The sequence below is a fragment of the Eubalaena glacialis genome, chromosome 11 (assembly GCF_028564815.1).
Source record: "Eubalaena glacialis isolate mEubGla1 chromosome 11, mEubGla1.1.hap2.+ XY, whole genome shotgun sequence".
Classification (NCBI taxonomy): domain Eukaryota; kingdom Metazoa; phylum Chordata; class Mammalia; order Artiodactyla; family Balaenidae; genus Eubalaena; species Eubalaena glacialis.
In genome coordinates this window covers 112218925-112241072 of record NC_083726.1, presented here as the reverse complement: position 1 = coordinate 112241072, position 22148 = coordinate 112218925, and the positions used below count along the sequence as shown (strand labels likewise).

General features: G+C 51.0%; 1 pseudogene; it reads left to right on the top strand.

Annotated features, from left to right (window-relative positions):
* The first annotated feature begins 11373 nt into the window (after window positions 1-11373).
* On the top strand, window positions 11374-17858 carry LOC133101771 (elongation of very long chain fatty acids protein 4-like; annotated as a pseudogene).
* The last annotated feature ends 4290 nt before the right edge of the window (window positions 17859-22148 follow it).

Below are 22148 nucleotides of genomic sequence, written 5' to 3'. Positions count from 1 at the left end.
CTGTCACGTTCCCTGTACTTTGTCAAAAATGAGCCGCTCCAGTTCCTGCATCCAGCCTGCGTTTATTGAGAGCCTACTATGTGCCAGGCACGTCCCCCAGCCTGAAAATGCATTTGCTCACAGCAGCGTCCTCTGTTCATCTTCAGCTCAGGGACGAGGTCAGCCCGGGGAGGCAGGGTACCTGCGAGCTTCCGCCCATCCCAGTGATGGCACTGGGCAGAACACACAGTTTCCACCTCCCATCCTGGCTGCTCTGGCCCCAGGAATCAGGGAGAACGGTGTGTGCCCCGCTGGCGGGTGGGAACAGAACACTGGGGACGTTTGAGTGCCTGGGAAAAAGGAACGTCCACCTGCAAAATATCTTGCAGCGGGAGAAGGAGGCACGATTATGTGGGCTGGAGCGGGTTCAGAGCAGATGCGGCAGGTAGAGAAGCAGGGGGTTGGCTGTTTCTCGGGTGGGAGAAGCCTGTGTCACCCCACCGGTGAGAGGATACAGGGCTGCTGCGTTTGGCCAGCCCAGGAGGAGCCCCTTGCAGGAGGTCCACGTGGGGACGTGGAGCCCCATCTCCTAGTATGTCCTGGGGACACGACAATGCCCCTGCCAGCCCTAGAGGCAGCGACAGAGAAGTGAGACCTGTGGGTCTAGGTGCCCTGTCATCCTCTCTTCCCAGGAGCCCAGGCTCTGTGGGTCTGAGACCTTGGCCTTGCTGAGCCTCCCCTTAACCCAGAGGTGGTCTCAGAGCTCCAGAAACTGCCCAACACACACCTGTCATGACCAGCACCTGCTTTCTGCCCGGGCGCTGCTCCTCCCTGGGATGCCGGGACCCGAGCTGCTCTCTCAGGGATGCTGCCACCCCCACCGCGGCGCCCGGCACGGGGTCTCTAAGGAGGCTGGTTCCCTCCTGTTGCCTGGAATCCAAATGAGTGAGGGTCTGAGGAGGAGAGAACAAAGGAAAAGTCCTGGGATCCGCCCTTAGAAACGTATGTTAGTCCTTACAGAGACCTTTGCAAGGAGAAGAGCTTGCACACTGTTTCAGGCCAGCTGTCTTGTTTCCTTTCTGTCTCCGGCCCGAGTGGAACCGGCTAATTTGCCTCTGGGAGAGCTGGAGGGAGGGCAGCGGAGGTCTAGAGATGAGGAAGCAGAGGCCACCAGAAGTACCTGCACCTGTGCGGTGCCCCCGGGATCGGGAGATGGATGAAGGTGCGACCCGCACTTCTGACTTGCGTAATGAAGCCCAGTAGCCAGAGTTCGCCCTTTCTCCAAAGCCCCCGGTCTCCGCATGATTTGCGGTCTTGTGGGGGAAACAGCAGGACCTCTGAGGCCAGGCCACCCTGTCTCTGAGTCCCCGCTCGGTCACATACCAGCCGTATGACTTTGGGTTTGGGGCAGGCTAACCACTCTGACCCTCAGTCTCCTCATCTGCAAACGTGTCATAACAATACCCACCTCCCACAGAGCCCTGAGGATCGACGGAAGTGAGGCATATTTTCAAGCACCCAGGACAGCCTGGCCCTGACCGGCCTTTACCCGAAACACGGCCGTGGGCACCCGCCGAGACCCCCTCCCTTACCTCCTCAGACCTGCTTCTTCCCATCAGCAGTTTTCCGGCTTGGAATATTTGCCTTCTTCACTTTGGAGAGTGGGGTGCAGGAAGGTGCCCCCAAGCCTGTCTCCCAGAAGGGGATGTGGCCTGGATCAGAGCGCAGAGGGGCTCAGAGCCCTTAGTTCAGGGGTCCCCTGTGCAGAGGAGCCGAGGACCAGAGGACGGCTCCTGTTTCACCTGCCCCCCGTGCCCAGAGAGAGGCCGCTGGACTTTGCTTGATGCCTCGCTCCACCTGGTACCCATGAAGTGATCTCTGAGTTAGAGGGATCTTGGCAGAGCCCTTTATTTAGTGTTTTGTTCAGCGGGGGAGCCCAAGGTGCCTTTGGCGCCGACCCGCTCGGCTGAATCCGCAGGACGCACCTGCCCTCTAGTGGCGAGAGAGAGAAAGGCATGGGCACCCCCGGCTCAGCCAGCCTGTCTGCTGCCAGACCTCAGTCACTGTGGGTGATGGTGTGTGGTCACCCGGACACTCGACGGCCCCACCGCAGCCCAAACTAGGCCGACACATGGAGGTCATTCCCTGGACACACGCCAGGCCCCAGATGTGAGGTTTCCCTCACCCGTTCATTCGTCCATTCATTCAAATATCTATGGAGTGTTTACTACCTGTGTGTTGGCGGGGGGGAGGTTCTAGGCAGTAGGATCACAACGGAGATCAAGACAGGCAAGTCCACCCACTCATGGGGTTTCCGTTCTAGTGGGTGTGGTGTTTGTCGGGCATGGGTGGGGGGCTTCTCAACCCTCCCCTGGCTTAGAATTAAGAAACCAGAAGACACCAAGCAGGCACCTGATTCATGCCAGGACCTCGCATGTCCCTTCCTTTTTTGAAATGGTCCCAGCAATTAAATGACACAACATAATAGAGAGAGCACTGAATGGACAGTTGGTTGGACGGGGTCTGAATCCTGGTTCCAACTCACTAGTCCTGGGACCTGGGACTCATCATTGATCACCCAGCTGGGCCTGTCAACTTCCAGGGTTGTGCCGGGAGCTCATGGACCAGTGATGCTCAGAGCACATGGCCCTTCGGGCTCTCCAGGGCTGATGTGGGCACAGCAACCTCCACGTGACCTGTGGCCATGGAGGCTGGAGTGCTTTTCACCTGGAGTTTGGAAGGAGTGATAAAAGACTCTTTTTGCTTTATCATTAAGAGAAGGAAATAAAATCATAAAAATTAATTTGATACAATTTATTTAGCTTGATACAACTTATTTAGCTTCACCATGTGCTGTGTATCAGTCACCTGTTGCTGCATAACAAACTACCCCCAAATTTAGTAGCTTAAAACACGATTTTGGGGAGCCTGATTCCTCCAACTCTGTTTTTCTTTCTCAAGGTTGCTTTGGCTATTCAGGGTCTTTTGTGTTTCCATACGAATTATAAAATTTTTTGTTCTAATTCTGTGAAGAATGCCATTGGTAGCATGATAGGGATTGCATTGAATCCGTAGATTGCTTTGGGTAGTATAGTCATTTTCACAATGTTGATTCTTCCAATCCAAGAACATGGAATATTTCTCCATCTGTTTATGTCATCTTTGATTTCTTTCATCAGTGTTTTATAGTTTTCTGAGTACAAGTCTTTTGCCTCCTTAGGCAGGTTTATTCCTAGGTATTTTATTCTTTTTGTTGCAATGGTAAATGGGAGTGTTTCCTGAATTTCTCTTTCTGATTTTTCATTGTTGGTGTATAGGAATGCCAGAGATTTCTGTGCATTAATTTTGTATCCTGCAACCTTACCAAATTCATTGATTAGCTCTAGTAGTTTTCTGGTGGCATCTTTAGGATTTTCTATGTATAGTGTCATGTCATCAGCAAACAGTGACAGTTTTACTTCTTCTTTTCCAATTTGTATTCCTTTTATTTCTTTTTCTTCTCTGATTGCCGTGGCTAGGACTTCCAAAACTATGTTGAATAATAGTGGTGAGAGTGGACATCCTTGTCTCGTTCCTGATCTTAGAGGAAATGCTTTCAGTTTTTCACCATTGAGAATGATGCTTGCTGTGGGTTTGTCATATGTGGCCTTTATTATGTTGAGGTAGCTTCCCTCTATGCCCATTTTCTGGAGCGTTTTTATCATAAGTGGGTGTTGAATTTTGTCAAAAGCGTTTTGTGCATCTATTGAGATGATCATATGATTTTTATTCCTTAATCTGTGAATGTGGTGTATCACATTGATTGATTTGTATATACTGAAGAATCCTTGCATGGTGTGGTGGAAAGGGAACCCTCCTGCACTGTTGGTGGGAATGTAAATTGATACAACCACTATGGAAAACAGTATGGAGACTCCTTAAAAAACTAAAAATAGAGCTACCATATGACCCAGCAATCCCACTACTGGGCATATACCCTGAGAAAACCATAATTCAAAAAGAGACATGTACCACAATGTTCATAGCAGCACTATTTACAATAGCCAGGACACGGAAGCAACCTAAATGTCCATTGACAGATGAATGGATAAAGAAGATGTGGCACGTATATACAGTAGGATATTACTCAGCCATAAAAAGGAATGAAATTGAATTATTTGTAGTGAGGTAGATGGACCTAGAGTCTGTCATACAGAGTGAAGTAAGTCAGAAAGAGAAAAACAAATACCGTATGCTAACGTATATATATGGAATCTAAAGAAAAAAAATGGTACTGATGAACCTAGTTGCAGGGCAGGAATAAAGAGGTAGACATAGAGAATGGACTTGAGGACATGGGGTGAGAGGGGGAAGCTGGAGCGAAGCAAGAGTAACATCGACATATATACACTACCGAATGTAAAATCGTTAGCTAGTAGGAAGCAGCAGCGTAGCACAGGGAGATGGGCTAGGTGCTTTGCGATGACCTAGAGGGGTGAGATAGGGAGGATGGGAGGGAGGCTCAAGAGGGAGGGGATATGGGGACATGTATATGCATATGGCTGATTCGCTTTGTTGTGCAACAGAAACTAACACAGTATTGTGAAGCCATTATGATCCAATAAAGATCTATTTTAAAAGAACATGATGTTTTATTATTTCTCATGATTTCTGTGGGCTGACTGGGCTTGATTGGGTGGCTTTTCTGCTTCACATGATTTCTGCTGGGGCTGGAATGGCCAAAGTGGCTCCTCCACACACGTGTCTGGCTCCCCTGCTGGGATGGCTGGACCAGCTGGGGGAGAAAGGATGGTGGTGCGGACCAGACGTCTCTCTCTTCATGGTGTCTCCAGCAGGGATCTGGACCTCTTTTACAGTGGCTTTTAATAATGTGCAATTCAGTAGTTTTTAGTGTATTCAGAGTTATGTGACCATCACCACTATCTAATTCCAGAATATTTCATCACCCTAAAAAGAAACGCTATACCCAGTAGAAGTTATTCTCAGTTTCCTACCTTCTGTTCCCCAGCCCCTGGAAATCACTAACCTTCTGTCTCTCCAGATCTGCATATTCTGGACATTTCATATAAATGGAATCACAAAATAGGTGGCCTTTTGTGACATTTTCTTTCACCTAGCATAATGTTTTCAGGGTTCATCCGTGTTGTAGACTGAATCAATGTTTCATTTTTTTATGGTGTATAGTTGATGTACAATATTATATAAGTTTCAGGTGTACAACATAGTGATTCACAATTTTTAAAGCTTATATTCCACTTATAGTTACTATAAAATATTGGCTACATTCCCTGTGCTGTACAATATGTCCTTATAGCTTATTTTATACATAGTAGTTTGTACCTCTTAATCCCCTACTCCTATCTTGCCCCTCCCCGCTTCCCTCTCCCCACTGGTAACCACTAGTTTGTTCTCTATATCTGTGAGTCAGTTTCTTTTTTGTTATATTCACTAATTTGTTTTAATTTTTAGATTCCACATATAAGTGATATCATACAGTATTTGTCTTTGTCTGACTTATTTCACTAAACATAACACCCTCTAGGTCTATCCATGTTGTTGCAAAAGGCAAGATTTCATCTTTTTTATGGCTGAGTAGTATTCCATTGTGTGTGCATATATATATATATATATATTTATCCATTTATCTAATAATGGACATTTAGGTTGCTTCCATATCTTGGATATTGTAAATAATGCTCTATGAACATTGGGGTGCATGTATCTTTTCAAATTAGCATTTTCGTTTTCTTCGAATATATACCCAAGAGTGGAATTGCTGGATCATATGGCAGTTCTATTTTTAATTTTCTGAGGAAGTACTTCACTCATTTTTATCCACTGTGTGGATAGACCACCTTTTATTTATCTATTCATCAGCTGATGCACTTGGGGAGGATTTTAGTACTAGTCTGAGCCAAACTTGAAACCGATAAATGATGAGTAACTTTTTCCATTTCCTGATCCAGTTGCTAACATGACAAAACCACTGATTGAAGAAGGTTACATGCAGGGCCTGTGAAGGTGAGACGCGCGGTGAGGCAGAAATGGGACGGGCGTGATGGAATCGGGAGCTTCATCTACTAATGAGGAGAGAAAAGTCAAGGTCATCCAGGGACTCTTTGTGCAAGTGTTCTCAAAAGTGGGGTCTGTCTGCTCACCGCTCAAAAGCCAATAAAGAGTCAAGGTTGGTGGAAGGGAAAGTTTGCTTTATTTCGGAGGCCGGCAACCAGGATGGGTGGGGAGGGCAGACTCATGTCCAAAGGCCGACTCCCCCACTGACAATCAGTGGACAAGAGCATTTAAAGTGGAGTTTCAGGGGTGTATAAGCAGAAGGAGGGGGCTACATGCAGAAACGGCACAGTCAGCTCTGACACTCATCTTGAAATTGGTCCTGCGGTGGTCTGACCAGCATCCTCTTGATTGTTTTAAGTACAGTTAGTCTTCAGTTCCAGGGTCAGTTTGTTCCCGTTTCTTTGAGGCCAATTCTCAGAGCTGTGGCAGCTTATGTCATGGCTACAGCCTGGTCATCATGTAGTTCACTTCTTCCACCTGGTGGAGGTTTCAGTGTCTATAAGACAGCTCACAGGATATGGCTCAGAATATTATCTATAGCCCTTGAGGAGGAACTAAAAGTCCTTGACTTTGCTTAGTGACTAACCTATTATTATTTGGTCTTGTTTGACTGCTTTCCTTTGCTCCTGCAAGCTCTCACTTCTCTGATTTAACTTATTCTTCGGCTAAAATTTTTCTACAGACAGAAGTCAAGTGGAGGACATGGGGGTGGGAAGGACCACACGGTCCTGCTCCGTTTCACAAGGACTAAATCTGAACTCTGTCTGCAGCTCTGACGATGAAGCCATAAAGCCACAGGCTGAAAGGAGTGCTTGTTCCAGGGGTGGGAAAGAGCCCAGGGGTGGTTTCAACCTTGTCTCCTATTTCCCCCGGAAGCCCTGTTGGGAAGCAGCCAACCACACTCCTTCCTGGAATGTGCGTGACTCTCACTGTCCTTTGCATGACAATCTGCCAAATCCTGTTATTAATGGAATGAATGATGTCCTTGTCCTCGCTGGCAAAGGCCCACGTTGTACAAAGGCCCACTGCTTCATGTTTTGGGGGGGGGGCCCAGGGGTGAGCCATCCTGACAATGAGCTCTCTCAGCTCAGCTTTGGGGGGAGGCCCTGGGGGTGCAGCCCGTCCCCTGCATGCCCTGCGCTGCATCCGAGCTGGAGCATCTAAGCGCAAAGCAAGAAATGAGGCCAGAGGGACTCTTGGAGGGACAGATTCGGGGTGGGGGGGGGGGACTGTGGTGACGCGTCAGGCTCCCTTAGAGCTGGGCAGGGCTCGCCGACTGCTGGGCAGGCACTGCTGTCCACGCCGGGCATCCTCCCCCGTGAGCCCCTCTGCACCGCATCGCTCCCGTCCACCTCACTCTTTCCTGTCCCTCCTTCCCTGTTCCCAAGGGTGGCCGTCCAGCCGCGCCTTGCTTTCCTCTGGCCCCTCGTCCGCACCCTGCAGCTGCTCAGGAGAGGAAGGGAGAACAGAGAAAGGAAAGTAGACAGAAGTGGGTGTGGCTGAGGCAAGGAGGGCTGATCGAGGCAAATACAGACAGAAATGCGGGAAGCTCCTCGAGGAACACCATCTCCGACACACACGTGGGCACACCCGCACACGCACACACGTGCACACACATGCATCCCCCCCTCATCTTGTCTCCAGGAATATTCTATTCAGGAGTGAGGTCCTCAGGTTTGGAACCAGTTTCCCAGAGTCCTGGTTGAGGAACGCGCCTCCACTAGCCTGATGTGTAGCTGGGGGGGACTCTGGGGAAATTAGCAGAGCCAAGAGCCCCGTCCCCCCAAATCACCAGAGAGCCAGGTGTCAGAGGCTGCGCCCACCTGACTCTGAGCAGCCACTGCATCCACAGCAGGATGGGACAGATGCTCGGAAATGCTTGTGTGTGTGGTTATTCATTGTGACGCCCTCCTGCACGCCACTCTCTGAAAAGTTGCGTCGCGTAAGCTGGGACTCCCTCTTCTTATGGGCAAGGCCACCCTTTGACTCTTTTCGTCCCAATAGAGCAAACCACGGTATCCCAGAAGACTGAGGGGACGGTGTAGTTCTTGTCAAGTGCATGGGTTTTAGAGCCAGGTTGCCTGGGTTTGAACCATGGCCCTGCTACTTAGGAGCTGTGTGACACTGCACAAGTTACTTAACCTCTCTGTGCCTCAGTTTCCTCAGTAAAAGCTGCTGTTGAGAGTACTTAGCTCCTGGGTTGTGAGGATGACACCAGTTAGTGTGTAGCTAGTGTGTAGAACAGAGGGTGGCCCATGGCAATGACCTAACATGGTAGCTGGTATGTGATAGTGTGTGTGTACCATTCCCTGCGATGCAGGGTGTCGCCCACACAAGTTCCAGCTCTCTGTCCTCAGGTAGGCATCCTGCTCACCTCATGGCCTCAGAGGTGGCTTAGCTTACCTTGCAGGTGGGCAGCCAGGGCTCTGTGAGTCTTGGGGTAACTGGGTAAGGGGGAGGGGAGGTTTTTATGCCTTTTGTTGCTTTGCTTGGGGCAGAAGGAATCCACGGTGACATCGGTCACAACCTTATTTTGCAGTTGTGGGATGTTGGAAGGTAAGCTTTTCCCTAAGCTCCATGACCTATAAACCCAAGGGGTATTTAATGAGGGGGAGTGGGCGACGCAGGAGACCCATGGTCTCCTCCCTCAGGGCAGGTCTGTGCCATGCTCGGAGAAAGGGCACTAGACTGAGGTGGGTCCTGCCTACACGTCATCGTCCCGTTCTCTGGATCCCACCTGCTTCCCAGGGGTTAGGTGGCATCGTGGCATCTTGGGTCCTGTACAGGGGACTTTCCAAGGGTCTCCCATAACAGGTGTAAGGTTATCTACCTGTAATGGGTGGTATTTGAAGACACAGGTGAGAGCTGCCCGCAGAGGGTGACCACAGCCTTCAGCACCGTGTTTACATCCTCCTGACATCAGCCTGGTAGATGCCGTATAAGGTCGTTTCCCACGGGGAACTGACGTTTACTCTGCATGGCCAACCTCACAAGCTAACCTCCGTGGTACCCACAGTGCCTGTCGCAGGGGAGGGAGGAGGGATGAGGAGGAGGCTTGTGGCAGAGGAAGGTCTGGCGTTAAACAAGGAAGACCAACGTGGAGAAGGAAGTGGCCTGTCTCCTCTGAGGATGGGAAGCGGGTGTGAGTTGCCGGGGAGGGCGAGGGGACCAGATTAGGGCGATGGCAAAGGAGAGCATCGGGCTGTGGGTGGGAGGGTCTGGCTGGACTCAGGGAGCCTTGAAGTCCCAGCAGAATCGCTTGACTTGATTCTATAGGAAATGGCATGGACTTACGTGGGAAGCCACACAGACTTGTCCTGAGGCTGAGGCCCAGCTGGGAAACTTTCCCAGGTGGAGAGAAGGGCACGGGTGGCTCACGCAGGCGGAGAGACATGTAACCAAGCGTGTCCTGCCGGCCCTGTCGCTAAACCAAATCCTCACGGTGGGGATTATCCACGACTTTGTGTAGTTCTTCAAATCTCCTAAATCCTCTTGGTCCCAAGCATGGATAATCCAGGTCTTACGTACACGTGCTGTTTCACAAGCCTTCACGAGACCATGGTCTTGTCAGGAGGAGAAACTGAGGCTGTGGTTTCGGAGCTGCCCCAGAGTCACCGTGGAGCCGGACAGAACATGGGCCGCCTGCCCCTTCATTCAGTGACCTGGCTTTTAAACCTGCTTCTTTCCCAGTATCTTAGAAAGAGAGGAGGAAAGGATATATTTAAGAGAGGGTATTGGGACAAACAGCCATTTAAATTGCTTCTGCGTAAAGGCGGGGTGGGAATTCCTATTCCCCCGATATTCCTTCAGCCGATTGGTGAGCAGAGAGCCCGAGGAAGTGTGAGGGTTTAGCAGGTTCAGAAAGAAATACACTCAATCCTTCACCGTGTGGGGTGGAAGGGTGGAGGGAGGAGGGAGAGGTGAACCTGAGATGGGGGCATGGCTGCCTTGGGGGAGGCCTGAAGGTGTGAGGTCCCCGTGCACCTGCCTCTCTCAGGGGACCGCCTTTGCTAAGAGGGTGGGGCGATGGGCTTGGGGACCCTAAGAAGGGGGTCTGGGCCTCCCCCTGGGGCTGACCCCTCTGACTTTCTCCCCATCCTCCCCGGAGCTGCCGCTGCCACCCTTTGCCCTCTGATCCTCTTCCCCCCCTGGGCGGCCTCCTGCTTTCCTTACCTGGGGCCGTGAGAGTGGCCGGGGTACCTGTCCAGGTGAGGAAGCCAGCCTCAGGTCCTGGTCCCCAGTAGGTGTGTGAGTGTGAGCGCGAGTGTGTGTGGGCCCGGGGCTGGGATCACCCACAGATGAGAGCTCGGGAGTAGAGAGCTTCTAGCGGGTGGGGCCGCCCTGCCCTGGAGCCCGAGGACCTGTGGCCAGGACCCACGACCAACTCCAACACCCCGAGCGGCCAGAGCACGTCGGGCACCAAGCAGAGGAGCCGGGGAAGAGCGACGGGGGTGAGTGGAGCCCTGGGCGCACTGGGAGGGGCTGGGCTCGGGGAGATGGGGAGAAGCCAGGATGCTCAGAAGTGCCGCAGGTGGAACGAGAAGAGGAGGGACACGGGGGCGCGTCCTGCCTCTCTGCCCCTCCCCGCAGAGTCGTGCCGCGCAATAGCCACGCCCCTCCGCTGGGCCCTGCGATCTGGGCGCGCTGGGGTGGGGTTTGCCAAGAGCGGCAGCAAAGGGTGAGGACCAGGGCAGAGTGATGGCCGAGGAATCTCCCCGAAGGGGACCGTGGGTGGTCGTCCACTGCCCAAGGGTGGGACAGCGGGGCTGCCAGCCCGTGGCCGGGGGTCCTAGACCCTCAGCTCACGCTGCGGCGGGGGGAGGGCTTGGGCGGAGGGGGGGCGTGGGCGGAGGGAGGTGGTCTGCACTAGACCCCCAAACCCCAGTTCTACTCCTAGGTGCTCGCGAGGTCCCGGGTCCTGGAGAAGCTCTGGAATAAATACTCGTGGGCCTTAGAAAACGGAGGTAGGAGGGGGTGTGACCTGTTGGCGTCGTTCTTATGTTTATTCCGCCCGGACTAATGCCAGACATTTGGAGGAGGAAGAGATGGTGACCAGCAAGGCCTGGGGAGCTGGGTGAGGGAGGGCTGGGTGGCCGGTGGGCCTGGTGGCCAGCTCAGCTGTCCCTCCTCCCCTTGCTTCTCCAGACCCGAGGCCGGAGTCCTGGTTTCTGGTGCACTGGCCGCTGCCAGTCTCCCTCCTCCTAGCCTTCTATCTCCTCCTGGTGGTGACAGGTCCTCGCCTCGTGTCCCGTCGGGAGCCTCTGAGGCTGGCAGGACCCCTCGCGGCCTACAGCCTGGGCCTGGTGCTTCTCCCGGGGGTACATGTTCTATGAGGTAAGGCCGGTGGAGGGCCCTGCAGTCCTAGGGTCTCTTTTTTGGGGGTGCCGGGGGATAATTAAAACCACGATCTTCCTATGCAGACAGCTGAAAAGCCTTGATGGGGACCTGCAGGGGCTGGGGTCCTGGGTTATTTTTGGCTGCGATATCTTCCCTATGGAGACACAAATCCCCATGGCTAACGCCCATTTTCCTTTTCCTGAAATAAAAAAGTGGAGGTCAGTGGCAAGCAAGAATGGAATTCATTCTCCACCTGCACCTAAAAACCCACCACTACCTCCTGTTTCTGCCGGGCTCTGCTAATTTCAGCCCAGTTTTCTGATCCTTCCTGATGCCTTGCTCTCGACAAATAGTCCGTCAGCCAGTGTGCACCGTGCGTGTGCTTTGTGCCAGGCTGTGCCAGACCTGCAGGGTCACCGCTGCATGAGGCACACCTGCCCTCCAGGTGCCGGAGGTCTAGGGGGAGATGGATGCAGAAACAGGCGATTGCAAGTCAGTGCAAGCGGGGCCATAGAGAGCATGCCCCCGGGACAGGGTAGGCAGGGGCGGCAGGGACCCCGCTGGGGTGTCCGGGAAAGCTTTTCAGAGAAAGTGGTCCTGGTGGCTGACATGTAAAATGGCCCCACAGCGAGGCCGTGCGCTGCGGCCTTTGTGAAGATCTGCTCATCCCATCCTCTGTCAGGAGGCACGGTGCAGGTAGGTACCTTGGCAGGTGGCAGGGCGCCCTGGCCGCAAGCTCGCCTCCATCCTTCCTGCCTCCGTGCCTGCAGGGACCAGGCAGGCGGTCCTGGCTGAGGAAGCAGGTCCTGGCTGAGGAAGCAGGTCCTGACAACTCTGCCTTGTTCATTCACCGTCTCTCCCTTAGCGATTGGCCTGCCTTCCTTGCCCTGCACTGCTGCCCAAATGATCCTCCCCAGCCACCGAAAGGGTCCTGCCATGCCCCCAGCGGCCCTGATGTCTTCCTGGCCAGCAGGGCTGAGGCAAGGCTGCTCCGCTGGGTGTACGGGGCCTCCCAGGTCCTCTCTGGCCTCAGCTCTCCTTTCCAGCCTCACCTTCCTCCACTCTCTGTAGTCGCCCTGCTCACCTGCCTTGCAGCCCCGCCGAGTCAGGCCCAAGGCCCTGGCAACTGACTGTTTTTCTGCCAGAAATGTTCTTCTCCCCTGGTGCCCAGGCAAATCCCCGCACGTCCCATAGACTCAGGCCTTTGTCACCTCTCGTGAAGTTTCCCTGACTCCCCAGGGCTGGGTTAGTTGTCCCCTCACTTGCTTTTCACTTCTGCTGTCCGTGGTGGACGGGCATCCCCACCAGCTGGCGAGCTCTAAATGTGAGTGTCTGCGTCTCCCCAGCTCCAAGTTCAGTGACCTCCCTTGAAATCAGCCGGGGTGGGAGGATTTACACCTTAGGAACGGGCAGACACTGCCAATCAGCCCCTCCCTGCTGAGAGCCTGCTAGGCATTGACCAGCAGCATCCCTGACTCTGACCCACCCCTGTTTCATCATGTGCACATTTGTCTGTCTCCCCTCCAAATGGCAAGTGCTTCAAAATCACGGCCATCTCTTACTTCTCTTTTTTTTTTTTAATAATTTTTAAAAATTTTATTTATTATTTATTTATTATTTATTTTTGGCTGTGTTAGGTCTTCATTTCTGTGCGAGGGCTTTCTCCAGTCGCGGCAAGCGGGGGCCACTCTTCATCGCGGTGCGCGGGCCTCTCACCATCGCGGCCTCTCCTGTTGCGGAGCACAGGCTCCAGACACGCAGGCTCAGTAGTTGTGGCTCACGGGCCTAGTTGCTCTGCGGCATGTGGGATCCTCCCAGACCAGGGCTCGAACCCGTGTCCCCTGCATTGGCAGGCAGACTCTCAACCACTACGCCACCAGGGAAGCCCCCCTTACTTCTCTTTGTAAAGACAGGCCCCACATAACGTCTGGTACCATGTGGAAGATGCTGATATCTTGTGAGACATGTCCTAGAATTTGTCATTTAATTGTGGTGACAAATGACTGCTGCCACCGTGATCCTCTGAAAGTCTGCTGTGCCCGTGTTGGCTTCCTGCTCAGAAGCCCTCAATAGCTCCCTTTGCCAATATAACCTGAATGGAGAGGCCCTCGTGTAGGGATTTTTATCTGTTTTATCATCGAGGTGGCTCCGGGCCTAGCGCAGGGCCCAGTGTGGAGAAGTGTTTAGGACCAGTCAACGCATCATTGTCAAATTAGTAAACAAATGATAAAATTCAAGTTTCTTAAAGCAACCTTCAAGACCCCTCATGAACCGATTCTGCTCTCTCTCAACTTCTGTGGCTGCCCCTCCCCTGGTAGAAGTCTCCACTTGCAGCCCTGGAGAGTTAGGAGAGGTCCAGACACTCTCCTCCTGGCATGAAGCTCCCTCTCCCACCCCTCCATTTGACCACGGCCTCCTCATTCGCAGCTGGCTACCAACTTCTGGGACATCTCCTGTTTCTTACTCTTCATCTGGCCTCAACCTTGAAAGTGAGGATGGTTTCCTGCATCCTCAGGGAAGCTCTCAGCTTCTCGGGGGCAGGGGGTGCTGATGTGTGCACGGCTTCATGTCCCCTCCTGACTTACGGTCTCACACATAGTAGGTGCCCAGTGTGGGTTTGTGGTCCATATTTGCCCCCATCAGAAAAAAAATTGGAGACCAGCAAGATGTATGCAAGTCCTAGCCTCTGATCTAGCCAGTGCACAGAGTTTACCTGGTTGGCAATCGTTCACCAAGTGTCAGTGAGGGTTGGGGAGGGATGCTGGTGTCCAGAACATGTACGGAGGTAGCACCAGCCTCTCGGGCCTTCAGCCAGTCAGGCCCCACCACGGTGAGGGTGGGGCAGGCATCATGACTTAATCTTTTTCTGTTCTCTTCCTTTTAGTTCATGGCCACCTCGCTCCTGGCTAATTACAGCTATTTCTGCCAGCCAGTGGACTACAGCCCGAGTGAGCTTGGGATAAGGGTATGGCAGGGAGTGGGAGGTTTGGGCCTGGAGAGAGGGTTCATAGGATGAACTTCATAAAAACCAGAACTTGACCCAGGTGCCATCACCCAAGAATTCCAGTGGGAGGTAGTGACCTGCTTAGTTCAGTACAGGCTCAGAAGACTTCAGTTTGAATCCCAGCTCTGCCAGTTCCTTGCTGTGTGACTGTAGGTAGTTTATTACCTTTTACAAGCCTCATTTTTCTTATCTGTAAAATGAGGATAATAACACCTACTTGATAAAAGGAAACAATTGGAAGAAGATTGAACCAGCTGATGTATGAAAGTGTTTAGCCCTGGGCCTGGCACACCTTGAGTGATAGCCAAGTGGTCGATATTTCATGAGTTTTAGCTGTTCTCTCTTTCAACCAGAAGCAGAACAAAAGTCTTCCTTGCAGCAAAAAATAAATTGAGCTGAGGCTTAGCAAGTCACCAGGCAGTGATGTCGGTGTTGAATCAAGGGATATTGAACGATGGCTTCAAGTCTTGCTGCTCAAAATATGGTCCACGGACCAGTGGCATCAGCATCCCTGGAAGCTTGTTGGAAATGCAGACTCTCATGTCCCACCCCAGGGACACCGATTGGGAATCTGCTTTCCAACAAACAAGATCCCGAGTGATCCATGTGCTGGTTAAAAGTGATGAATTGGGAGATTGGGATTGACATATATACACTAATATGTATAAAATGGATAACTAATAAGAACCTGCTGTATAAAAAAATAAGTAAAATAAAATTCAAAAATTAAAAAAAAAAAGAAAAGTTTTCAGCTAATAAATGAAGAAGGAATGACAAAAAAAAATAAAAATTAAAAAAGTCATGGCTCCAGGCTGGGGCATGTTTGGAGAGAGCTTCTGTTATCACTCCCAGTAGCTTCTCTTCCTCTTTTCTGTGCTAACAGGCATCTTCTTGCAGACAGGTGGGCGCCGTGGGAGCAGGGGGTACAGAGGGATTGTCAGGGTTGCCAGGGCGCGTGGTACCACCAGCAGGACAGTGGCCTGACTGCACGTCCCCTCCCTGCCCAGCAGATGGCGAGCGTGTGCTGCCTCTCAAAGACCATTGAATTGCTTGACACGGTGGGTGCCTGTCCCTTGTGTAGAATTACTTCTGTCAGCCAGGTCTGGGGTGGTTTTGAAGACACTGTGTGCTGACGCTTCTCTCCAGCATCCCTATTGGCCACTCCTGAGGCTGACCTCAGAGCCGAACCTTGGTCTCACGACCTGGAGGATAAAGGATGCTCACTGATGTAGCGTTTGCCCCCATTAGCAACCAGGTTCTAGGTTAAGTGAAAATAGGAAGATAAACAAATTTAAAAACCTGTTGCTATGTGGCAAAGGTCATCAGACAGCAAAGGCCATCCTTAAGTGTTATGAGGGAAAGAATCCCTTGTGAATTCTTGTGAATCCAGAAGGCTTGCAGGATTGCAGGGGTAGTGATAAAATCTCTCTCAAACGCGGGAAACCTTTGGGAATTTGTCTTATAATTGTCTGGGTCCTGGACTGAGTGTTCCACACCTGAGTTCTCTCCCAGTGCCCTGGGGGGTGGGGTAATATTGGAAAGAGCCCGATCTCTGAAGCCTGGCTGTGTTCACATCCCAGCTTGTCTCCCTACTAGTTGTATAACCTTGAACAAGTTACTTAAACACTGTGCCTCAGCTTTGCTGTCTGTACAATGGAGATGAGTATAAACCACATAGCATTATGAATGTTTATATAAGTTTTTATACATACAGGCACACAGTAGGGGCTGTACAGGTGTTTGACTGGTGTTAAACCCTATTGGGTTTTAGCCTCCCCTCAGTACAACAGGCAGAATTGCCCTGTCCTTGGTAGTTGAGGCCCCAGGAGAAGAGTCTGGAGGAACAATGACCCCAGAGCTGACTCTTTTTTTCTTCCTCCCCAGGTCTTTTTATACTACAAAAGAAGCCTGAACAGATCACCTTCCTGCACGTCTACCACCACGGCACCGTGCTCCTCAACTGGTAAGCTGGGGTCAAATATGTGCCGGAGGGTCAAGGTGAGTGAGGGTCTTGGGCATCCCTGCTCCAGGACTTGTGGGGCAGGCCTCTGTCTGCTGGACTGAGTGCCAACTCGGGAGGGTTGCATCCTTGTAGTATCACGGTTTGGTTCCCAGGTTCCCCTTCCCTGTGGCCATGACTCCTGGCCTCTGCTCCCATTTTCTCTCTGTTGCTCCACAGAGCATCCTAGCCACCCTTCCCTGGTGTGCAGGAGGAGGCTGCTAGGAGATGCTCATAGTCATCAGCCCAGAGAGGGCAGATGGGGCTGTAAGCATCCTCATTTCACATCCTCTTAACCCCAGCCCACCATCGTGACCTCAGACGGCTCATGCGGGACGTCCTCACGATAGGACCTTCCCAGGGCTCTTCTCTGTGGGGTGTGCAGGGGTGCACCTTGGAGGATTGAAACCTGAAAGAGAAAACCCAAGAGCACAGCCAGACCCGGCTCCACTCACTTCCCTCCATCTCCCCACCCCACTCTGTAGCCTTCTTTGCCGGGATGCTGAATTCTTTGGTCCATGTCTTCATGTACCTGTACTATGGACTGGCCAGTCTGGGGCCCCGCCTGCGACCCTACCTGTGGTGGAAGCGACATCTTAGCATCCTGCAGCTGGTGAGAAAGACCCACTGGCTCCAGGGGCCTCAGATGAGCCCTGGCTTCTATTCTTGGCTGCACCAGTGACTTGTTATCTGACCATGAACAAGTCCTTCTCATCACTTGGTCTTCCTTAGCTTCTCAACTTGCAAAGGTCTAGTAACCATCTCGCTAGATCCTAGGACCAACCCTAACTCCCTGACATAATGTGGGGCTCAGATCGAGTGATTAACATGCTTCGGGCCTCAGTCTCATCTCCAGTGAAATGGGAGGGGTGGGCTGGGCTAGATGCCCTCAGAGGGCTAATGCCCTGCGAGTATGTGATCACAGATCCACCCCCCAGGGCCTGGGGGCCCTGTGGTTTGGGGAGCACCATTGCCAGGTGCAGGTGACAACCTGAGCTGTCCTTCTTGGGGCTGAGGATGGATTGAGGTCGTCATCAGTGTCAACATGACACGGCTGGATGGGGGCAAATGGGAGACCAGACTAAGAGAGGGGTCAGGAAGGTACTTAGCATCACAGGTAGGAAAGCTTGGGGGTGGTACTTCATAGTTCTTCTTCTTCCTGAGCTGTGGGAGGCCTGCCCCTGCTGGTAGACAGAGGGGATGACAAGAAGGTCAAGGGGAGCATCCCTCCCGTTCCTTAGCACTGCGTCTCACCTTTCCCCGTCTTCTCTTTCCTCTTGCACTTCCTCTCCCCTGTGTCAGTTTGTGGCCATTGCGGCCCACTCCTCCTACAATCTCTTTGCTGAGTGCCCCTTCCCTGACGGGTTCAATGTAGCCGTCCTCCTGTACTCCCTCAGCCTCATCACCTTTTTCCTCAGCTTCTACCACCAGACATATCTGAGGGGCAAGCGGGAGAAGCTGGCTTAAGGGGCAGGACCAAGGACTGAAACTAACAGAGCCATCCCCAGAGAGAGTTTGGTGGAAGATGGCATGACTTACATCCCACTCATGCAGAGAAGATTCCTCTGGGCCCCGCACTTCATCCCATGAGGGAAGGACAATACTCGCCTCCTTCCAGAGTTCAGGAGAACAGAAATGGACCAGCTTCCTGAACTCACTTCTCATGTGGATTTGTCACTGTTTGTACACCTCCTTCCTCTACTAGACATGATCCCCCCACAGGAGGGACTGTCTTACTCTCAGTGTTTCCCAGACCTGGCACAGCAACTCAATAAATGTGCATTTGGATCCCAGTCTTCCCCCACTGGCAGTCATGACCTCTGATGAGGAGCAGGGCTGGAAGCAGGGCTGGGAGCATGAAGGAAGTCAAGGCTGGCTTGATCTCTTACCTTGCAGGCTGAGTCGATGACTGAGAACATCTAAGGAGTGCGGGTCGGTGTGATTTCTAGCATGGCTGTGCAAACGGTCCCCCTGCATATCTCTCTGTCTGTTCATGAGTGCCCACACATGCATTTACATAGTTGTATGATTCTGTGTGTGTGAATGGGGCGGCGGAGAGGGCTACACATATATGTCTGACTCCTTGTTTTCAAATCACATGTGTGTTTCTGTTTATGATCTTCTCTGTTGATGCTTTTTGCTTGCCTCTTCTGTAAATCTCGGAAAATGCCACACTAGCAAATAAAAGCTATTGGGATCCATAACTCTCCTGTCCCAATGGGAGACATGGAAGTCCACAAGAGGTCTCCGAATACATGTTCCACTGAGAGCCTCCAAAAAGGGATGTGAGTAAAGGAGGGATGGGGTTAAACGAACGCAGCCATCCACTTCACAGAGAGAGAAAGAGAGGACCAGCAAAAGGAAGTGTACCACTGAGACCGCGTGGGATGTTGGAAGCAAACATCTGCTGTGCTGTTTATGACGGGAACTGGATGGGCGCCTGGAATGCAGTTTTCCTGGGCGCTGCCTCTATGCCTGCAGGATGCTGTTCTCCTTTATAATCTCTCTCCGTAGCTCTTTTCCTTCACTCGGGAAGTTCTTATTTTGCCATAAGAACTCAACAGTCAAGAACATTAAAGACCTGCTGGAGTTTCTGCAAGGCTATTTGGGGACTATTTATCCATCAGGTACTCTAGTTAATTACCTCAAGGCCAGGCAGGGCTGCACCCTGTGGACAGAATACTCAGAGAAAATTCCCTCCCAGTTATGCAGGATATGAACGCCTCCCACACACTTTTCCACAGCAGGTTGAGTGCCTTCGCAGGTGGGGGCTTATTTTAAGGCAATCTTTTTTTTTTTTTTTTATACTGCATAAGAGTAAGGTCTGTTCATTTGCTTAGCAGCCAGGGTAAGGGAAAGAGGAGTCATCCCAGAGTTCAGAGCTAACATTTGTCCTTTGTGGCTGCCTCTGACTGATTAAGTAGCACAAGAGGAAACGCTAAGTCCTGGGTCACCTCTGAATGAAATAAGGTTTTGGCAGAGAGAGCCCAGTATTAAGCAGCATGGTGGAGAGGATTTGGGGAAAAATTCTCAGTGAGCTGAAAGTGTCCATCCTTATTTTAACCTGCATTTTACTGTAACGACTCTACCTCATTCACGGCTGCTGGGCAGGATGTTGTATATCGGTGTAGAGAGGTTGTGTAAAATTATAAAACACAAAGTTATTTGGATTTGTCAAAACACAGCCAGATCCCTAATTAACATGGCAGAAGTTCACGTCTATGAACTTTTAAAGATAATGGGAAGCAAGAGTGCTGGTTAGATTTTTAAATCTATAACAGGGCTGTGCTATTGCCCAGAGAGTGTCCATTTGCCAAGACACAGAGGCCCAGATTGCCCAGGGGAAGGTCGCAGAGACAGAAGGGGGGTTCCCCCCACGAGGGTGCCGGAGCTGCTGGTCTGGGTCCCCGGCTATCACCTCCTAAATCAGAGCGCACCTAATTCAAGGAATGAAAACCACCCCACATGGAACAGCTTCCTGGTCCTCTCCCAGCTCAGAATTCAGTGAAGACCCCCGGCCTGTCCCCATAAGCATCCTGCTGTCCCACTCAGCTGTCCGTGCGTCCCCAAGGCTGCTGGGTCTGGGTCTGAGCAGGCTTCTGGAGCCAGGAATCAGAGGAAAAGGCCAATCTCCTTTCTGTCACCCTGCTTTCTCTCTTTCTCCAGTTCTCTGTATAAATGGAGCGGGGAGGGGGAATCCCTCGAAGAGAGAAAGCAGCCTCTGCCTTTGGTCTTTTGCCCCTGGGGAGACTTAGGGCAAAATGTCTGTTACAAAGGAGAACTTTAATTAGGGTTTGTGACTTCAGAACCTCAGATCAGGACCTAAGACCTTATGGATGTGTGGTGGAAAGAGGAGGGAATAAACTACCAAAGAAATGAAAGATCTTGGCTTCGAGGCTCTGCATTGCAGTGGGGGGAGGGCGGGTGAGGACTCGTGAATAAAATTAGGGAAGGTTCATTTAAGCCGACCACACAGAGCCATGATAAAGGGGACCATTGCTGGACAGAGACAGCCCTGGCTCCTCAGAAGCCACAGCTGAGGCCACAGCCTGCCTTTGCCCTCTTGCTGCCTGGGGAAGGTATGGGGCCTCACTTCATCTTTTAGTGCTTTTTTTACGTCTAGGATTCAGTATAGGAGTTGCTTTCAGCTAAAAATATACTCTGATAGAGATGGAATAATAACCTATGTTCACCAAGAACCCTTCTTTTACAACCATTTAATAATTTAGCGATGCAATGTTAAACAAAAATGTAGGCGCATCCCAACTTTGCAAAGAATTTCATCTAAAATATAAACGCAAAAATGTTAACCATCCTCATCTCTAGATGGTGAGATTATGGTTGTTTTCAATTTCTTTGTATTCCCTGGTGCCTGCCATGCCGGTTCTTTTTTGAATCATGAACGTTTACTCCTGCAATGTGATGAATTCCGGATACCTCAGCTGTTCTTTTTTCCTGAGAATTATGGAAGCGTCGATTGGATCCCCTCATCAGGCTTCATGCTGGGGTGGATGCAACCTTGACCCCACCGGTGACCTCTCAGTGCTTCTATACACACCTCAGGGGCTCGCTGACGCACTGGGCTCTGGGCGAGGGGTCGAACACAACCAGACTGGATTTGCACTGTAAAGACCAGGCAATTGCTTAAAAAGCCAACCTTTACCCACTCCCACGGCTCCAGGGAAAGTTAGGAAGAAATCCAGCTGGTCTCAGTGTGGGAGGGGAAGAAGACTTTGAACAAAACTGATACATGATGTCGGATATGAAGATGGCTGAATCCAACCTTCCTGCTGGCTCCATTCCTGGGTTTGAAGTCAGCTCCCAGGACATCACAAGTGTGGACTCTAAACAGAAACAAAAACACCTTAAGAGTTAATGAGGACGTCCCTGGTGGTCCAGTGGGTAAGACTCCGAGCTCCCAATGCAGGGGGCCCGGGTTCAATCCCTGGTCAGGGAACTAGACCCCGCATGCATTCGGCAGCTAAGAGTCCTCATGTGGCAACTAAACTAAAAAAAATAATAAATAAAAACTAAAAGATCCTGCATGCTGCGACGAAGATCCCGCATGCTGCAACTTAGACCCAGCACAGCCTAAATAAATAAATCTTTTAAAAAACCCAAATAAACAAACAAACAAAAAAATACTTAAAAAAAAAGTGTTAATGAAAATGCTATACATCTAAGACCTAACTTTTGCCCAGGACCACAGACTCCTTTTGGATTCCTAGGAAAGGTTTCTTGGAGTGAGACTTTAAGGAGGAGGAGAAGGGGTCTTCACACCTGTAACAGCAGTGGGTCGGTGGCTGTGAATGGTAATGGTCCTCAACCTACAGCCCTGTTGAGTTTCAAATGACCTTAGGATTGAAAAGCTGTTCTTCTTTTTCTACATCTGTAACTCTATTTCTGTTTTGTAGCTAAGTTCATTTGTAGCCTTTTTTTAGATTCCACGTGTAAGCAATAGCATATGATATTTGTCCTTGTCTGATTTACTTCACTCAGTGTGACAATCGAGGAATAAATTGGGAGACTGGGACTGACACATACACACTACTATATATAAAATAGATAACTAATAAGGACCTACTGCATAGCACAGGGAACTCTACTCAATACTCTGTAATGACCTATATGGGAAAAGAATCTAAAAAAGAGTGGATCTATGTATATGTATAACTGATTCACTTTGCTGTACAGCAAAAACTAACACAACATTGTAAATCAACCAGACTCGAATAAAAATTAAAGAAAAAAATTAAA